Genomic DNA, 21,922 nt, shown 5'->3' with positions numbered 1-21,922 from the left:
TGGCTCACTAATAGTTGACCCATTTTGACAACTGTAACATAACGTAAGATCATTGTTAATGTTGACAAGTAAAAATAATCTGAACTATAACCATCAAAATATAACCACAATTAACTTTAACCTTAAAGAAATGTGATCAATACTAATGGAAGAAAACATATAATAATGTCTTAATGTTACATTGTTAAGCATATATTATCCAACGAAAATATTTACGAAAAAGTTATTGCTGAAAGGTGGTTCTAAAAGGAGGATGAATAGAACATGCAGATATTTTATACATTTTGTACAAATATCGAATAATCAAAGTAAGAGTAATATATAGCATACATAAAATTTATACTATTTCACCCTCAATGTAAGGGTTACATCCAATCTCTTAAGCAATGTGCTTAGGATATTCCACTAATCAAATATTCCAATTTAATTGCAATAAGAGTATCAACCTCTTCAGGTATCAGGAATATAAACCTCTCCAAATATCACTTGTTTCAACCTCTCCAAGTACCACTTGTATTAACCTCTCCAAGTATTACTTGTTCCAGCTCACTAGTGCAAGGATGAGATTATGCCGCAATTATTTTACCCTTTTGGCTTTTATTTTACACCCAAGACATATGTTGGCGAGGTAAAAAAAGGATATGTTTATGCCTCGGTTATTAACCGAGGCATATGCGAGGGTTACTGCCTTGGTTCTAGAGGGAACCGAGGCCTAATGTGCATCACAAATTTAAAAAAAAAAAGAGTACTTTCTGACCCAATAACAACATGACACGTAGCCATGATCCTTGTACACACACTTGCACCAACCATAGTGTGTCATATCATCATCTTCAACCTTCTCCCAAATCAGAAACCCTAGCCACCATGCAAACCCTAAATGCCGCCAATGTGTCGTCACCACCATCTTCGACCACCGCAACACGCCAGAACAACTTCACGACGCCTTCATTCATCTCGTAGGCGATGCAGAATAGCCTATCTTCACCACCATATATGAACGAAAAATGTGAAACCACCCACTACTAAACCAACGTGAGCCAAATCGCGACTTCAACACACATATCGATGTTTGAAACCCATAGGAGGGTTTTACGATTAGAAAAAGGAGAAGCACATACCTACATGCGGGATTGAACGACGACAATGGAGGCGACTTCACAACATATGTGAAGACAGTAATGGAGGAGGCACGCGTGACGGAGGAGACTCGCTCAACGATGGACTGGTGGTGGAGAGACGAAACTGCAGTTGCGTGGAAGAAGGAACCTTTGCGTTCTACAACAATGGCGTTCAAAAATGGAAGAAAGAAAAATGGCCGCTACTTCACGCAAAGAAGATGAACAATAGCTCAATTTCTTTTAAACCCTAAGAAGGCTTATTGCCTCGTTTGATTTTAAACCGAGGCACAAACATCTATTTACTTGGGTTAGATGAGACCCAAGGCATATTCCACTTGAAAAGCAATCAAATATATCTCGATTAAAATAGACCCGAGGCATAAACATCTATTTGCCTCGGTTAGATATGACCCAAGGCATACAAGTTTGCCACCAATTTAAAAACATCAAAGCATCGGGAAAAATAAAAATTTTAGGAGGTTTATGCCTTGGTTCTAAGTACAACCGAGGCATAAAAGTTCGAAAAAATTACATAAGTGTCATCGCGTCTTCATATGCCTTGTTTGTAGGTGAACTGAGGCATATATGACGCTGTAAAAAACCCATTATGCATTATCACGAGTATCAACCTCTCTAGCTTATACAATTACAAACCTCTTCAAGTATCCTTCTCAATCTCCTTTGAGATTAAGAACTCTCAATTGAATAAATTAAAGTCACTCTCAAAGTAAGAGAATACAATCAAAGCTCACAGGGTAAACTTCATAATGTAAAGAATATTATAATGGTAAATTATACTCCCACTCACAACTAATAGAATTTGACTCTATAGACTTAATGCCTATTCTTGAATCTTCTTGATCACTTTGTATTTTGTTTGTGTGTGTTCTCTCTTTTTCAACAACATTCTTTTCTTCATCTAGGTCTTGATATTTATTTACATTAAAAAATATGATCGTTGATGTATTTTCATCTTTGCATATTTTCTCTTTACATCAATATTTTAATCTTGCGTTGTATAAGAAAAATTTTCATATAACTTTCAAAGTATTTATTTCTTCGAATCATCCATTCTTTCCTTTCTTGTATTTCTCCTTCAATTTAAATTTCTTCAATTTTCTAATCCATATTATTATTTTTGAATATAATTTTCATAATATTCTTTATAGATATTTATATATTTTATAATTCTTTTTTCTTAATATCATTAGAATATTTGTTTGTTAGTAATCAATATATTTTATGCAATCTTCAATTCTTATATATATATATATATATATATATATATATATATATATGGGATGTCAACGTGTGGGTAGGGTACAAGATAGGGTACAGGGTAGGATATAGGTAGTAGCTCCCCCGTACCTTACTTGTTGGATAAATATATGTTACGTACCCATACCCATATCCGTCGGATATCCTTTATGCAGGTACCCACATAATTTTTTAATATCCATGGGTACTCGCGAGTATTTACAAAAAAATAAAAATAATATTTAACAACATACTTTAATCGTGAATTCAAATAAAATACAATACATAACATTCATAAATTTTAAACAAATTTCAAATAACTCATTTAAATAGTATTGAATGACAATTTACAAAGAAATGATTTTTTTTAAAACTAATTGATAAAAAAATAACTCATTCAAAATCAATATGTTAATATTTTAATCATGTTTTTTTTTTATTTAAATTAGAGTATAGCAGGTATCGGTATCCATGGGTACGGATGCTATGATATCCGTACCTGCCCCGTTACCCGTAGTATTCATTTACAATATCTATTTCCTACCCGTTGTAGGTTTTATCCGCGGATACCCATGGGTACGGATGTTTTTGACATCCGTAATATATATATATATATATATATATATATATATATATATATATATATATATATATATATATATATATATATATATATATATATATATATATATTCAATTAGCGTAGATAATATTTATACAATCTTTTTCACTAATGTTGTGTTTGGATTGGAGTGTGGATTTGGGAGAGTGGATTTGCATTGATTTGAGTTAATTTGTTGGTAAAGATGAGGTTGTTTGGATTAAGGGAAAAATGATATAATTTGAGTGGAAAGTTTATGAAAATTTGTGTATGATGTGATTGATAAAATTTAATAAATTATATTCAATAGCGTAAATTGAATGATTACCATTTTATCCTTCAATGTAAATAGAAGAAATGATATTAAAATAAAATTAAAACTGTTATTTAAAATTAGAAAAATATAATTTGTTGATATTATCATTAATAAATTAAAATAAATTAGTATTATTCTCAATGATAACTTGAAATAATTTGTAATATAGACTATTTAATTTATATATCAACATTTATTTAAATTTATTTTATTTTATCTAATTAATTCATTTACAAAAGATATTTATTTGAATATTATTATTATTATATAATACTAATTATTATTGTTATTAATATTTAAAAAATAGTAATTAAATATATATATATATATGCGTATTTATTATAATATATATATATATATATATATATATATATATATATATATATATAAATATAAGTATATTAACTTGTTAAACATAGGGACAATGAAGAAATTTTAATGTGATGAGTTGTCTTTTCCTACATTTCTCTGCATTTTAGAGAGTACTAAAATCTGCTACTTCAATCATCTAGCCAGTATGTTTGGTCTTAACAAATTTAACTCATTTTTTGTGAAGCTTTTTGCTTTGTCTCATTTGATTAACTTTTGGCTTGACTTGTCTAATCTTCACTTTTTTAGACTTATGTCATAAGATCTTCACAATTATATTTTTAATGAAACTCGTTTCAACTTTTGAGCACACTTGAGATAAAATATAATCACAACTTATGATTGACATATTTTAGATATTGTCTTAGTCTAGTCTGATTCGGTCTTTGCATGAGTATATTTGTAAGGCCCAATTATTTTTCTGCCCTTATTTTTAAGGGCTGCTCCAAATCAGTTGGGCTTAGTGCTGGCCCATGGGGTGTCCAAAGTCCCTAAGGCAGCCTAAACCCCTTCATTTATGCCATTTTGCAAAATCAGTACTTTGCTTACCCTCTCGTGCCTCTCAATAGAAGCTCTGCTAGGGTTTGGTTCCTAGTCCTCTTCAAGTTAGCTCAACCCCTACTCTACTCCACGTAAGTTATTCTTAAGCCCATACTCTTTCTCCTTCAGCTGGATTTTCGTAGTTCCTATTAGAGGTTCATAGTAGTAACCTCGTTTTCATTTTGTGTCACTGTTCGTAGCTCTTAAATCTGCTCTTGAAGCTATTGTATCTATGGGCTTAGGTGTTGAAGTCTTGTACTAGCTCTTTCCAGGTAAGGGAAGCTAGGGTACTGGTTATTCTTCGATTTTATGCTGGCTATAGTCTTGTTTCAAGATATTGTGGCTTATCTAATGTTGTGCTTGCTTGAGAAATCCAAAAACTCTGTTTTGTTGTGAATATTTTTGTGTTGGCTGCGTGAATAGTGGAGGAGATATGATATTCTCGCCCAAGCGAGTGGGTCTCGCCTAAGCGAGAGTATCAGAAACCCCTCCTAGGTGTTGCGCGAGCTGTCGCTCAAGCGACAAGCTCCAGTCTTGAGCGAGAAGCCATCTCGCTCAGGCGAGGAGGTCTCGCCTAAGCGAGAGAACGCGACAACACTATTGTTCCCCTTTTTGAGCTCTCGCCTAGGCAAAAGGAGCTCGTCTGAGTGAGAGAACCCTCTCGCCTGAGCGAGAGAACCCTCTCGCCTGAGCGAGGCCTTTCAGCCTGAGTGAGGTCTGGGCGAGAATGTGCCAGGACCTATTTTCTTCTTTGTCCTTGGGTGTTTGCCACTTGTTTTGATTACATTACTATGCTAAAACATGAATTGAGTGGATATGTATGAGTGAAATGGTTTATGGGTTATAATTGGTAAGTTTGACATGATTTTGGCATGTGACATGTATGGGATGGTTGGTTATAAAAGTGACATGGGATTGGCATGAACAATGATTTTATATTGGTTGATGGAACATGATGTTGGTGTGGTCAGGACATAATTCTACAATAGTTTCGTGGTGGTGCCTCATTAGTTAGGACGTAATTCCACGATGGTTGCGTGATGGTGCCTCATGGTTACGTAATTCCATGACCCTTGTTAGTAGGAGCTCATGGTGGTGCCTCATACTTAGAACGTAATTCCACGAAGTTGTGGTGGTGCCTCATTATATAATTTAGTAAGGATTCAAGGTAAGGATTGCATCCTAACACTCTAAAGAGTCAGTTAGTCTCACGTAGAGCGTACTGAATCAAGTGGTGAGAGTAGCAAGAGGCCTTAGATCTTTTACGGCTAACCTTTTGAGTGGTACGATGAAACCCATTAGTAATTCGCTCTATAGAGCAGTGGAGGCTACCACAAGTGCAAGCGTCCGGTGAATCCCACTAATTATATGTATTCAGATAAGTTGTGTCTTGAGTCTTAGTGTATTGTTTGTGAGTCATCACATGATTGGTTGAGGCATGTATCTTTGATTATGAAAATGTATGCAATCGTATGATAAAATGTTTTCCTACTCTAGCTCACCCTTTCTGCTTGTTGTATCATTTGTATGTGTGGTTTTCTCTTTTTGCGATGATCATAAATTTATTGATGGGAGTAGATGTGAGAACTCCTCGTGGTCGTCAGGATGATGGAGACTCTGCTGCTTAGCTTTGGGTTGGATTCCGCTATCCAATTTTCTTTTAGGGTTGTAGCCCATGTATTTGTCTGCCCCTTGGGCAATTATTTTGAATATTGTCGATCCTTTTACTTTGTTTTGTGTTGGTATCATGGTGTGTCTTAGTATTTCATTTTAAGTACCTTGGATATTTGTAAGGAGTAACGTTATACTCTACGACTTTGCTTCTTATATGATTATGTGTAATGTTTTCATTTAATTGTATTATTACTTAAATGGGACGTTACAATATTCCACAAATTTCTTTAGTTAATCTGGGACTTAGATACTTGAATTATTCTATATTGTATTTTCAATTTTTTATAGATTTTCCAATCATCGAAACTTACTTTAATAAAGTCCTTATCTAATGGAATTTTGTAGCATCTAGTTCTAACAAAAATTATGAAACCGAAAATTATAAAAAAATTACCTTTATTGATAAGGAAACTAATATTTAGTAATTTAAAAATTAAGAAGCAAACACTTGTTAGGAATTTAAGTATGAGTTGAAAGTCATAAATAAAAAAAATGAAAAAGTTTGGTAATATAGGAGGAAAAACGACCCACAAACACAATTTTAAGATTTCTAGGAAGTGGTATCATTATCTCTTATATGGTTTACTCATGATTCATTGGTTTCAAATCTTCTTAGTTCATTCCTTGGAAAAGTCTTAATATTAGTAGTCAAAAATTTATCTTGGTGACTGACTCATCAAATAGAGGCAAACATGTCTCTTTATGGTAAAATTCAATGATAGTTAGGATTAGGGAAATTGAGTTAGGATGATTAGTTTTTCATCATTAGATAAACACTAATGGTAAAACCCAAATCACGCTTAAGGAAATGATAATTCAAAATTGAAATATGAGTTAAAAGTTTCACATTAAATAAAAATGAGAAAGTTAATTAACATAAAAGAAAAAAAAAACAGAACACATTGTCCTTAAAATTTTGTCAACCAATAATAGCCCTTGAATATAATTGATACTAATTCTAAGGTTTTTGGTTCTTAACTTTAAGTGAAAATTGGAGTTAGTCTTTCCTTGAAACTTTGGCCCAATTTAGTACCCAACTTTAGAAATTGAGGATTTAGCATTTTAACCAAATTTTGTTAAGTTTATTTGATGTTTCAAATGCATTTCATGATAGCATTTGAGTTGTTTACACCATTTGACACATTTTTGTTTCAATGTTAGCTGAGAAATGTGTTTGAAATGTTAAATAAACTTAACAAAAATTGGTTAAAGAGACTAAATTCACGCATTTCTAAAGATGGAAGACTAAATTGTTTCACAGTTTCAAAGAGAGACTAATTCCAATTTTTACTCAAAGTTAAGGTACTAAAAACATATTTATCCCTTAATTCGAATAAGACATAATATCTTGCCATTAACATATATTCTCAGAACCTACCATCATTTTCTTCTTTATTAGATCTTGAGTCAAAATCCAATTCCTTAGAAATTGATTTCATGACCTCCGAAAAATGTTTAGTGTTGAACTTATTAAAAGGGGAGTCAAAGACATTTAGAAATTCCAAATAAGGACAATTCAGACCGCAACAAATTGAATGAAAGTTTGAGCTATGTAACAATAAAATTTTATAATGACACTATCAATAATTCAAGTCGTCAACATACATAACCACTTAGATAATATTTTACTACTTATTCATACCAAGTCATAAAACTAAACAACAAAATACACTAAATAAAATACAACACAACACAATATATAAAAAAATATTGTATGTGTGTGCTCGTGACAATATAAATAACACAAAACATATTAAATATCTATCTATATCTATATTTATATATATCCATGGCATAAAATTAAAAAAATATTTAAAGAATTGTCATAACGTTGTCATTGTGTTTATTTCTTATACTCTCAATCTCAAATACAATTGTCATCCAATTCATGCGAAGTAGAAAACTCCTTCCATCCATTCCAAAACATGTTGGACTTTCTTGGCTTTCTACTATTGTACACACATAACATAGAGGAAGAGAAGAAATAGAACAACCGAAATTGTCTAATAGTAGAACAATATGTAATGCAAATAATAGAGTGTACATATAACATAATTTCAAATGTTCTAAGAAATTTTAAAGGACAACAACATACTTATGAACAAAGCATGTATGTTGTGTTTGCTTATAGGAATTTACTATTTAAGAGGATGAATGAGAATGGTTGAAACCTGTTTGCTTTGAGGGATTAACGGTGATTTGTACTGATAGATTTGAGGATGAATGAAATATTCTCATCCTTACATGGATGAAAATATGAGGAGAGAAAGATAGTTCAGCACATACGCATTTACCTAAATACCCGTAAGTTGTTTTTTTTAAATTTCTACTTAACAATAAATAATATTAATAACATTGATAGTATAATAATAATATTAAATAATAATAATAATAATAACACTAAAACAATAACTAATAATAATAATTATTATTATATTATAGATATCCAAAAACCCCTCATGGAAAGATGGAATCAACAACCATATATGAAGACAATAGTGTATTGTTCAATTGAAAGGATGATATAGATATCCAAAAATTCGTTCATCTGAAAATATGACAAGTCTATTTGTAAAGTTTTTGCCAAGAAAAACTTTTGAGCAAATGACTCACAAATTCGAACTCTGTCACCTTAATGATGTAAATTTATATGAGGGGGAGAAATAGAATATGTGATGAACAATATTGTATTAAAGAATACAGAATGTTGTACTCTTTTTCCTTCAATAGGTTTTTTTATCCCAAAGGGTTTTTCCTAGTAAGGTTTTAACGAAGCACATTCTTTATCAATGGACACTCAAGGGGGAGTGTTATGAATTAATGATTGTCCATTGATTTGATACATTTACTCATATGATTCATTACTCTTTATTGTAAATATTTGTATTAACTAAGTTGATTTGTTTCCTTTATGGATTACATATTGTATCTGTATTGGAAGTCTGGGTACATCCCATTAGTTAGGTACAATAGGGAAGTTTGGGAGGGATATACTCGGTCACGGGCACGACAGGAAAAGGTGAGGCACAGTCAGTAAAAGAAGGTTAGAGTGGTGTGGTCAGAGGCATATGTCTCGACCCAGGAGCCGTAAACATCACGGCCCAATGGCTAGACACATTTGAGGCACTGAAGTCAGGGAGTGGCCTGGTAGGATGGCAGGCACGCACAGGGTGGAGGCCGAGTAGGTGTCGGCCCTGGGTGCCTGGTACATCTCGGCCCAAGGGTTCTGATGCGTAATGGGCTAGCAGTGTAGAGGGGTAGACCCATCCCAGTCACGGCAAAGATAGCACACAGGCCCAAGAGTTTGGAAGTCCAATGGAATGTAGAAATGTTACCGTTAAGGTATGAGAGGCAGTTACTGTATTGATTAAGATTCCTTAGTGTTTAATGGGAGAAGGAAACCGCTCTGTAGGCAATAATAACGGGAATAAGGCCAGGTAGTATAAAAGATATTTGGACTGTCTAGTAAAAGGTAAGTTTATCTAAAGCCAATATCTAAAGAGAGAATATCTGGGGTTATTACTGACTTAAGCATCGGAGTATTTGCAGGTACTCACCCCTGACGGTAGTCCAGAAGCAGCTGTAAAGAGAAGGGACGCAAAGTGGGCGGAAGAATACAAAAGGCCTTTGAGATCGCTTGGCTCTAACCCTTACAAGAACATTTGGCGCCCACCGTGGGACCAAGCTACTCTCAAGGGACATGGATTCGACTAGGACAACGATAGATCACAATGCAGCCCTAGCCGAGATGCGGCGACAAATACAGGAAGAGATGCAGACAGAAATGCAGCGGCAACTAGCTGAGATAAGACGTAAAAACGAAGAGGAAGTCAACGCCTTGAGGGTGGAAAACCAAAGAATCAGGAGACAGACCGAACGCACGGAGAGAAGGAGAGAAATGCCACAAGAAGAAGAAGTACAAGAAGAGACGTCAGACCAGGAGGAATCCCGCGCTCAAACTAATCCCAATCATACCGGTGCACTAGCAAGAACACCTAGGCGTCACCCCTTTGTGGACGGAATCATGACGGCTGACCTCCCTGCACGTTGGAAGGGGCTTACTATGAATCAGTATGATGGCACCACAGATCCGGAGGAGCATATAGACATCTTTACCACTCAGGTGGGACTGTATACAACCGAAGACGCCATCCTCTGTCGCGTTTTCCCAACATCGCTAAAGGGTCCGGCGCTCCGTTGGTTTACCCGGCTTCCCCCCAACTCCGTGGACTGTTTTGATACACTGACGACGCGTTTTAGCATTCAATTTGCTACTAGCAAACCCCATCATCTCACCTCTTTGGCACTGGTGAATGTGCGGCAAGAAAAAGATGAGACATTACGCAATTTCATGGAGCGATTCGGGAAACTATCCCTAAACATCAGTAATTTGAATCCAGAGGTAGCCATGCATCATTTGATTACAGCCCTGCGACCAGGCCCATTTGTGGACAGCCTGTGCAAAAAACCTGTGGCCAATCTGGACGAGCTCCGAACGCGAGCTACGAAGTTTATGCAAATGGAAGAGCTGAAGGAGTTTCGCAACACCACCCGCAGGGAAACCCTTGACAGAAAGCAACCCGAGAGAGACAGAGCAACAACCTCAAGACCAGGCTCTAGGTTCCGAGAGCAAAGACAACCAAAGTATCATAGATACACCCCGCTGATATCCAACAGGGCACAGATTCTGGAGGAAGCCCTAAATGCCGACCTTATATCTCCCCCTAGAAAGGTCCTAACTCCCCCTCATGCTGACACCACGAAGCACTGCCGTTATCACCGAAATTACGGCCATACTACAGAAGAGTGTTTCACACTAAAGGACAAAATCGAGGAGTTAATACAAGCTGGGCATCTCAAAAGGTTTGTAAAATGCGAAGAGGGGTGATTTGCATCCAGAAAGGAGGACCGAGATGGAGGAAACGAGAGGAAAGAGTACAGAGCGCCAGCGTATGGGGGGCGACGCGAAGATAACCTTAGACGAAAGATCGATCATAAGAAGGATGAGCAACGGGAACCACAGGAAAAGCCATTACGGGGAGTTATTAACTACATTGCGGGAGGTTTCACTGGTGGGGGCTCCACTGCATCTGCCAGAAAGAAGTATGTCCGTGCAGTTCAGAGCGTGAATGCAGTTTCTATATATCCGCGTAGGCATATGGCGCCTATTACCTTTAGGGACGACGATTTTCAGGTTGTTGACCCTCAACATGATGATCCGATGGTCATATCGGTGGAAATTGAAGACTTCGCTGTCAGAAAAACCCTTGTGGATCAAGGAAGTTCGGTAGACATCCTCTATTGGAGAACTTTCAAAAAGTTGAAAATTTCAGAAGAAGACATTCAACATTATTCAGAACCCATAGTTGGCTTTTCAGGTGAGAGGGTGGACACGAAAGGCTATATCGACCTCTTCACTAAATTTGGAGGAGGAAAGGTGACGAGGACGGTAAAGATCAGGTACCTCATCGTCGATGCGCACACATCATATAACATATTATTAGGAAGGCCCTCTCTTAATACGTTGGGCGCAGTCGTTTCCACATATCATTTGGCAATGAAGTTTCCTTCCGCATCTGGAGATATCATCACCATACACGTGGACCAACCTACTGCTCGTAAGTGTTATGCGGATAGCTTGAGAGGACGACCTAGGTCACCACCAAAACGCGCAGTACACAATATTGAGAGAACATCGAGGATTGAGGGCATAGACTTAGATCCTCGCTTCAATGATGACACACGGGTCGAACCGGTTGAGGCCACAGAGAGACATGACTTTGGGGACGGGGTCAGGTACACCTACACTGGTAAGGCGTATGCAGATGTCGAGGAGCTGAAGCAGACGTTGAACGAGCACGCCGATTTGTTTGCATGGAGCGCAGCCGACATGCCTGGAATCGACCTTCGAATTGCTTGCCACAAACTGTCTGTTTATACAGAAGCAAAATCGGTCTCTCAAAAGAGGCGAAAAATGGGGGAAGAAAAGAGAGAAGCAACCAAGATTGAGGTACAGAAACTGCTCTCTGCGGGCTTTATCGCAGAGGCTAAGTATACCACTTGGTTGGCCAACGTGGTATTGGTCAAAAAGCCCAATGGCAAGTGGCGGATGTGCACGGACTACACAGACCTTAATAAGGCCTGCCCCAAAGACACTTATCCTTTACCCAGCATCGACCGGCTTGTCGATGGAGCAGCTGGCCATAGGGTACTTAGTTTCTTGGATGCCTATTCGGGTTACAACCAGATACCTATGTACGCAGGTGACAAGGAGAAAACAGCTTTCATCACAGAGGAAGCCAATTTCTACTATGAGGTAATGCCCTTTGGTTTGAAAAACGCAGGAGCGACGTATCAGAGATTGATGGATCGGGTTTTTCATCATCTGATTGGAAAATGCATGGAGGTTTACGTAGATGACATGGTGGTGATGTCCGATTCGTTAGAACAGCACATAATAGACCTCAGGGAGGTGCTACATGCAGTACGCCGATATGACATGCGTTTAAATCCAGAGAAGTGCGTGTTCGGAGTCACAGGAGGGAAATTCTTAGGGTTCATGTTAACACACCGAGGAATTGAGGCTAACCCAGACAAGTGCCAAGCGGTACTAAGTATGCGTAGTCCTGCAAACATCAAGGAGACACAGAGGTTGGTCGGACGTTTAGCAGCACTGTCGAGATTCATGCCAACATTAGCCGAGAAAACACAGCCCATGCTTAAACTGATGAAGAAGGCTTGTAAGTTCGCGTGGGATGAAGCCTGTGAGCACGCGTTTGTTAAACTGAAAGAATATCTGTCCTCACCCCCGATATTGCACAAACCCGCAAAAGGTAAACCACTTTTAATATATCTAGCTATTTCTAATAACGTCGTAAGCACTGCTATAGTCCAGGAACACGATGGACAACAACAACCTGTTTACTTCATCAGCAGAGTTCTGCACGATGCTGAGCTGCGCTACCAGACGGTGGAGAAGGTGGCATTGGCATTGGTAGTCACAACCAGAAGATTACGGCCGTACTTTCAGAGCTATGAGGCCATAGTGCGAACCGACTACCCAATACACAAAATGCTGAGGAGACCCGATCTGGCGGGCCGAATGGTGGGATGGTCAGTTGAGTTGTCCGAATTTCACATTCGCTGTGAAGCGAGAGGAGCAATCAAAGCCCAATGTCTGGCTGACTTTGTTAACGAGCTAGCTGGACAGACAGAGCCGAACGATAACACATGGACACTTTTTGTGGACGGCTCCTCTAATACCAAAGATGGAGGGGCTGGCATAGTTTTGCAAGGACCAAACAATCTTCTTCTTAAGCAATCCTTGCGGTTCGGATTCAAGCCCTCAAACAATCAAGCGGAGTATGAAGCATTGATTGCTGGACTGCATTTGGCAGCAGATATGGGCGTCGAGAATCTCACGTGCAAATCCGACTCACAACTCCTGGTGGGACATATGGATGGCAGTTTCCAGGTGAAAGATCCTCTCCTCATCCGCTATTACCATGTCGTAAAAGGAATGTTGGCACAATTTAAAACAGTACGGCTGGAACACATTAATCGAGCGCAGAACTCCAGAGCAGACTTACTCTTTAAGTTAGCCACGACTAAGATAAAGGGACATCATCACACAGTAATTCATGCTACACTCAGTCAACCCACTGTCACCATGATAGATAGCAATGTCACAGAGGTAACAAAAACAGAGGACAAGGGGTGGATGGTTCCCATAGTTCAATTCATACAGCATGGTGAGGACAGCGGAACTGACGACCCCGCAATCAGGAAGAAGGCTTCGCGGTTCATGCTCATAGGCGGTGAATTATATAAAAGAGGATTTTCCAACCCCCTCTTAAAATGTGTAGCCGAAAATCAAACGCAATACTTGATGGATGAATTGCACACAAGCATTTGTGGTTTTCATTCCGGCTCGAGAACCATGGCGTCCCGCATCTTGAGAGCAGGGTACTATTGGCCTACCCTCAAGACGGATTGTGACAGATATGTTCAACGATGCACTCGCTGCTAGCAGCATGGCAATCTCCTACACGCAAAGCCAGAAGAACTTCATACCATTATGTCCCCGTGGCCTTTTGCTATGTGGGGTATGGACATCTTAGGACCTTTCAGTCCTGGGAGGGGACAGGTCAAGTTTTTGCTTGTGGCAGTCGATTATTTTACCAAATGGATCGAAGTAGAACCCCTCGCTACGATCACGGCTCAGCAGGTACAAAAGTTCGTTTGGCATAATCTAATCTGCAGATTTGGCGTTCCAAAAACCATCATAACAGACAATGGGCGACAGTTCATTGATAAGGGGCTGGCTGACTTTTATAAAGGACTCCACATTCACCATGTTACTAGTTCGGTAGAACATCCGCAGACGAATGGCCAAGCAGAGGTCGCAAACAAAGTCATATTGAAGGAATTAAAGAAACGACTCGGGGAGGCAAAAGGTACCTGGGCCGACTCGGGGAGGCAAAAGGTACTTGGGTGTTCCATCATCGCAATAAAAATACTCAGCCCCGGCGGACCTAATAATGACTTTAAAGAATCCTGTTTTAAATCTCTTAAACGATTGGGTGTATGCCGCTAACAGACATTGGTGGCTTTGACCCACAAGGGATACCCAACTAGCTAATTCCCCTGGCCGGGTACTATAGTACTGCAGAAAGACTTGGGGTGATGGTTTTAGATGCAGCACGCGACAAATTAGTCTGAAAGACTGTAAGGCAGCCCAACTGTTGGGGTGCAATTGACTAGGAGCTACATTTAACACCCTTAATACGCCCATCGTGAAATCGTCAAACGGCACGCATACATGCAAGTCGGTAACCAAGGTTGAGTACATATAAAAGAAATCATGTGAATGACCCTCACGCCCGTGGCACACACTATCCCCTCTCCTGACCCGCTCAACACTCACAATACGCTCGTCGACAGTATCTGCTATGATATCAGCACGCTTGCGCAAGGCTGCTAGTTCCGCGGATCGGGTGAACCGCGACAAGGGAAGTTTAACTCTAGGGTCTACCCAGTCATACCCTGGCCGATGCAGGGCCGCATACTCCTCGGCCCCTACTGCACAGTCACTATCCACTGGGGATGATAGACTGTTCGACGAGTCGGGTATATCCCGCTCCTCGTCTGACTCACTACACCTACTAGAAGCACAATAAGCCGAAGGGGATGACATACCTGGAGAAGCTGCAACTTCTTCGCTTAGGGGGACCTTTCTTCTTAACACGCGTATCCCTCTCAATATGGGTCCTCTTCTTTATTTATAGGAGCCCTAAGGTACCAAATGAACATAGGTCAGGCACGGATTCCGATGTCGCCATCATGGCTTGTGTCTCGAGCCCCGCGCTACTCTAACTATATCTCTAGCAACTGCACCCCTATTTTCGTTTTGCAGCGCCGTCGTACGATTAATTACTCATTCATTTATGTTTTCATGCAGACTCTTGTTTCACTTCGTTTACTACGAGCCTGGGGGGGCTAGTGTATTGGAAGTCTGGGTACATCCCATTAGTTAGGTACAATAGGGAAGTTTGGGAGGGATATACTCGGCCACGGGCACGACAGGAAAAGGTGAGGCACAGTCAGTAAAAGAAGGTTAGAGTGGTGTGGTCAGAGGCATATGTCTCGACCCAGGAGCCGTAAACATCACGGCCCAATGGCTAGACACATTTGAGGCACTGAAGTCAGGGAGTGGCCTGGTAGGATGGCAGGCACGCGCAGGGTGGAGGCCGAGTAGGTGTCGGCCCTGGGTGCCTGGTACATCTCGGCCCAAGGGTTCTGATGCGTAATGGGCTAGCAGTGCAGAGGGGTAGACCCATCCCAGTCACGGCAAAGATAGCACACAGGCCCAAGAGTTTGGAAGTCCAATGGAATGTAGAAATGTTACCGTTAAGGTATGAGAGGCAGTTACTGTATTGATTAAGATTCCTTAGTGTTTAATGGGAGAAGGAAACCGCTCTGTAGGCAATAATAACGGGAATAAGGCCAGGTAGTATAAAAGATATTTGGACTGTCTAGTAAAAGGTAAGTTTATCTAAAGTCAATATCTAAAGAGAGAATATCTGGGGTTATTACTGACTTAAGCATCGGAGTATTTGCAGGTACTCACCCCTGACGGTAGTCCAGAAGCAGCTGTAAAGAGAAGGGACGCAAAGTGGGCAGAAGAATACAAAAGGCCTTTGAGATCGCTTGGCTCTAACCCTTACAATAATAATACACAGATGAGTTGCTCCCTATTCTCTCATTCTCTATTCTCTCTTGTTTCTTTTCTTCTCTATTATCTATCGTCATTCTCTATGTTATTCGATTTATTTCATAACATATATTATATTTTATACTAATTTTAATCATAGGGGTAAAACTATAATCTAACAAATTTTATCTAATAAAATATTATTTTACGTATTCACATCCATAAAATCATTCATTACAAACTTTTCAAATTTTTTCATTTTGACCATTTCATCCCTTAAAATAAACAATCTCACTTTCCTCTTTATGTCCCCTTAAATTAATCCATCAATAGAAGCAAACACATTTATTATGCTCGCTTCCAAAGATAAATTTGACGGAGTATAAATGGATGATTTGAAGAAAGACTTACCTTTAATTTTATTTCCGAGAAACACATGTTTTAAGAAGGGTTCAAGGTAAGTTAATGTTTCGTATTTAATGATTTAGCTTTTATATAAAATACTAATAATATTTTGACATGCACAAATATGTTTTTTTCTTTTCTTCAAACTTTATGTCACAAAAAAAACCAACTTCTTGAGACTTAGCCCATTGCTTATTTTAGTTTTAAATTTTTTAAAATTACATCCAATGTTTTTTATATTATTCTGTAAAACTTTAAATTGAAAGAAAAGTATCATAACTAAAATATAAAACAAATTAAAATATAGTATAAAATAATGAAAAAATGCATTGGAAGAAAACTAGTCTGGGAAGTATATGTTTAGTATAAAATAAGCAAATTTTATAAATATATGTTTAGTATGAATTTTATATTTATAATAAAAATAAGGTAAGTCTAATGGAGTAGGTAGCTCATAAGGTGGAGTATGGGAGAAGATAAGTAAATTTCAAAAATAAAGTCCCTTGTGATTCAGGATTTTTAATATAAATACACCTTTTGACATAATTTTAAATCCAAATTCAAATAAAAATTTTCAATTACAATTGTATAAAAATGAAATATTAATATAAACTTTTAACCAATGAATTAAGTTTGTATTAATTTATGCACATATTATAAAAGTATGTTTTGAATGAAATTTATATTTGCACCGAAATAATCATCGTTAAACGTTAATTTTAATATACGATATAAATTATTCATTATTTGTTTAGTTGTTAATATCTATAAATACTTGTAGTTTATCACAAACAAGTAAAGACATAACACAATTATACAGAAATAGTGAAATTAAAAATAACATAGATATAAATTTCTACACACAAGATTTGTGAGCCCCTTTTCTTTTTACTATTTCACTTTGTGTGCCTAAATAAGAAGGCTCAAGTGAGTTTCTCTTTAAAACACCCTTCGCTGCCACACTGCCTTCTATCTGTCATCTCTCCAACAGTTTCCTCTTCTTGTTTTCCATATGTAACTTTTTCTTTTCTTGCAATCAGATTATGGAGGTGAGGCCCTCGTAGAGTCCTCTGTTGATCCCACAATTCGCTTCCTTCCTCCGAGTAAGTCAACACTCTTGTTTTTTTATCTCCTTTCTGCTTTAAATTCTAAGATTAAGCCATTGTTACGAGATTCATCAAAGACTCATTTTTTCCCTCTGTCCTAGTATTACAATTTTTGTAGGTTGAGTTGGGGTTTCTATGCCCTTTCCGTTTGGTGTTGCTTCTCACCAAACCTAGTTTTAGTAGAGATAAGGGAAGCTAAACTATTTTTCTTTAAATTCGCAAAGGAAATATTTGTGCTAGCCTTGATTTCATGTTGGTGTGTTGGGTTGATGCTTGAATTGAGTGACAACGTTTGTGAATGAGGTTTATGCTAGATTTTTCTATGTTGCATGTGGGAGCAGGTTGAGAATATGATGTTTACGCCCAAGCGAGCAACTCTCGCCTGAGTGAGAATAGTATAATCTCACCTTTGTCCTTTGCTCGAGTTGTTGCGCTAGCGAGGACTTGTCACTTGAGCGAGAGCAATCTTGCCTAAGCGAGAAAGTCTAGCCGAAGCGAAAGTTCACAGAGTTTCTAATTGCTCTCTATTTTGAGCCTCGCTCAAGCGAGAATGGCCCACCTAAGCGAGAGAACATTTGTCATCAAGGCGAGACCTTTTGTAAGACCCGAAAAATTTAAATAATTAAATAAATAATTATTTTATAAATGCGAGTAATGGGAACCTTTATGGTAGTTAATGCTAGAATTAATGATAAGGAACAATACTAGCTTAAGTGGTTGAGAGTACTTGGTTATGATGAAAGGACTTGAGTTTGAGCATTGGGTATGCCATTATTGTGTAATTTAATTTATTATTATTTTAATAATAATATGATTGATCATGATCAGTGATAATATAATTCTAGAATTATAGAGATTATCAGGAATCATGAATTGGTTGAATGGTTGTGCATTAACTTGACAACAGTGTGGTTGTGTGTTCGAACCTTGGCTTAAGCAAAATAAGATCCTTTTTGGCATGAATAAGGAGGATTAGAAAACCCTAGCCAGAGGAAGAACTTGTGTTTTACTATATGATTATGTGATGTATGAAATGCATGAGACGTCTTGATTCTGCAAAAATTGCGTAAGTTCGTGTTTCTGGAATTTTCCAGAAACCTCTAGAACCGATTTTTTGGGTTTTGCTATGAACCGCCTGGCAATAGAGTGTTGTTCGCCAAGCGACGCGAACTGGCTTGCCTAGTTTCTTCTGGTTTTTGGTGTTTCAGTGGTGTTGAGATGTTTGGATTGAATTTCTATATGTAATTATATGATTGGCATTGTGATTTAATGTCTGGGTTGCCTATTCGATGACAATTGTATGAATCTTTGCATGATTGGGGAATTAGGGATCATGTTGGGATTAGAGGTGAATAAACGTGATCTCTGTTATGATTGGTGCGCTATTTTCATGGAAATGATTTTAAATGGAACAAACATGAATATTTACAATTTAGATGGAACCCTAAAGATATGTCAAAACATGTGTTTGAATGAATGCTTTAGGGCTTGGGGTTCGCGCAGATGTAGGAAAAATTTGGGATTTTTCCTTATTTGCATGCACCGCCTGGCGGTACATGAATTGACACTAGATGACACATCAGGTGCAAATGGGCACTCTGATTCTACTCCGCGTTGAGTTTCCTAGGTGACTTATTTGGAAACTTTTGTGCATAATACTGAGTAAATGGGCATAGCATGTGAGAAGAAAATATATGCGTGTAATTAAATTAGACATACATATGATGAGGTGATGATTGGAATTAAAAGAGCGAAAAAGTGATGTTCTCTTAATTGTGATATTGTACAATGTTTGTTTTTGGGTGAATTTCATTTCAATGCAAATTGTGTAACAGTTAGCAACTTGAATAACATAATTTACTTGACCAATGAGTTTGAGTAATGGATCCATGATGCTTAAGAATTGTGTTGGTGTATAATTTAATTATATGAGTATGCTAGAACGAGGTTGTGTGATAACATGACTTGAATGTTGAGTGTTTGAGGTCCTTTAGGACCTGTCCAAAATCCTAAAAACTAGTAGCACTTGCATTACTGGTATGGCGCCTAACGACGGGGACGAGCAACTAGGCGATAGAGACCCAAAACAATGACAGTGGCCATTGGAATCGCGTGGCGCCTGGCGGAAGGGATGGTCCGCCCAATCGGACGTGGTCTAGCAGAGATATTGGAAGGCGTGTGGTGCTTGACGACGTGTAGCCTCCACCAGGCGGCCTGGAACCAGTTTTTGCCTAGCGACGTGTGTGAAGTGCCCGGTAGTTTCAAGTGTAGAGAAGGATTGCGTGGAGGATTCTACACAGTTTTGGATGGAAGTTTTGGAAGTTTAGTGAAGTGTGCGAGATCGTGGCTCGTACGGATGGGTCTCGAAAGGTTGCCCTCCTTAGTATTAGCCAATGAGTTTGGTAGTCTTGAGACAAATACAGATTGTGATTCATATTGGAGAACTCCACTTGGTGTTACGGATTGTAGTCCATAACAAGATCATTGATGTTGGAGCTCGTGGAATTGAGTCTTGGGTAAGAATTGGTTGATTTGAAGTTGAAGCTTGAGTCAAATTGACGCTTGGTGGCAGATTTTCACCTACATTAGAACTTGACGGTTGGGTTGTATTAGGTGATGGTTCTAGAGATGGTGGAGCATGTGGGCATGTGCTTCTATTGTGTCCTACTTGTTTACAGATGGAACATCTCTTCTTTTCCCCTCCTCTTCCAACTTGGGTTTCATCTTTATTCAACTCATAAGCTAGAAGTCTCCTTTTCTTTTTTGGTCTTCCAGGTAAGCTATGCTTTAATGGAGTTAGCACATCGGGGAAAGGAGTAATCTCCCATACATTTTGGCCGTTCATAGGATATATTATTGAGTTATAAATTTCTTCATATGATGACTTGGTAAACTAGTGTGCTATAGATTGTTCTGCATTCAAATTCCAGAATTTCATTGTAGTTAGCGAGTGGCAACACGGAATGCCAGTAATACTCCATTTCCTGTAGTTGAATTCCATGTTGTCCACATTAACAACAAACTTGTCACCAATAGTAGATACATGTTTGACCTCAAAAATCTAGTTCGCTGACCAACTAAATGCATAACAAAACTCACAAAATCATGAAGCAGTCCAATCACAAAATTCACAATAAAATAAACAATAATTAGTACCTTGGAACCCAATATTTTGTTAACTTCATCTCCTTGTCCAGTCTATCACGAATTTTAGGGCATATTGAACCTTGAAATGAACTTACTTTCAATCTATTACTTGCCCATCTATTCATCATGTACAATCTTATTTCTTCAAGCATGGTAACTATTGGCTTACTCCTAGCATCCACTAGCACGCTATTGAAGGCCTCTGACATGTTATTCACTAGTGTGTCACATTTGATAATGGTATTGAACCTTGATCTTGACCAATACCTTTATCAGTTTGCACCAACTATCAAAATATTGAAATACCAAATGAAAATATACATAAAGTTAACAAACATCCAAATACTTACCTTGGAGGAATAACTATTAAATGTTTGAATGCATCCTCGTTCACTTCTTTGATCTCCAACATAACCTTTTCCCATGCTTGTGGATGTGTGTAGTAAGCAGTCCTCCACATTAAACGTTTCAGAATCTTCCCTAGAAATTTCTTCCTGAAATTCTCGTACAAGTGGCGCATACAGAACCTTTGGTCAACTCTAGGAATGAGTTCATTTAAAGCTGGCAGTAGACCCTAACAAAACAACAACATTTAAATGATAGCAGAACTGCAATCAAATAATTACAACCAATTAAATAACTGAAAAATAAATTATTACCTTTTGGTGGTCTGATACAAAGGTGCATGAGGCACAACATTTAACCCCACCAAGATCATCAATTAAAAGGTCTAAGAATCAAGACCATGTGTCCCTATTTTCAACCTCCACAACTGTGTATGCTATAGGCAACATTTGATCATTGGCATCTCTTGCCACAACTGTAACCAACTCACCACCATACTTACCCTTTAAAACCATCCATCCAATCCTATTATAGACGTACATGATACAAAGCTATCCTTGCATGCTTTTAAACAAATGTATAATCTCTGGAATATTTTTGAATCATCATGATCTTCGACCTTTTTATTTTAATTGTTGAACTAGGATTTGATCTACGTAGCTCATGAGCATAATCATATATACGTTTGTATTGCTCTATAAAGGAACCATCAATCTTGTTTGCAGTCATTGATCTTGCTCGAAAAGACATAGCGTGAGATATAGAAACGTTCCACTTCCTTAACCCCTTTTCTCGAATATGCATGGCCTTCATAGTAGGATTCTCTCTA

The 21,922-nt window shown here is 38.0% G+C and overlaps 1 pseudogene; it reads left to right on the top strand.

The window, feature by feature from the left end:
• Window positions 1-9,625: 9,625 nt before the first annotated feature.
• On the top strand, window positions 9,626-13,906 carry LOC114195012 (uncharacterized; annotated as a pseudogene).
• The last annotated feature ends 8,016 nt before the right edge of the window (window positions 13,907-21,922 follow it).

Source organism: Vigna unguiculata, chromosome 8 (genome assembly GCF_037176805.1).
Source record: "Vigna unguiculata cultivar grain cowpea cultivar isolate G323 ecotype 2 chromosome 8, ASM3717680v1, whole genome shotgun sequence".
NCBI lineage: Eukaryota > Viridiplantae > Streptophyta > Magnoliopsida > Fabales > Fabaceae > Vigna > Vigna unguiculata.
The sequence above is the reverse complement of the archived record's forward strand: the minus strand, read 5'-3'. Positions and strand labels throughout refer to the sequence as shown.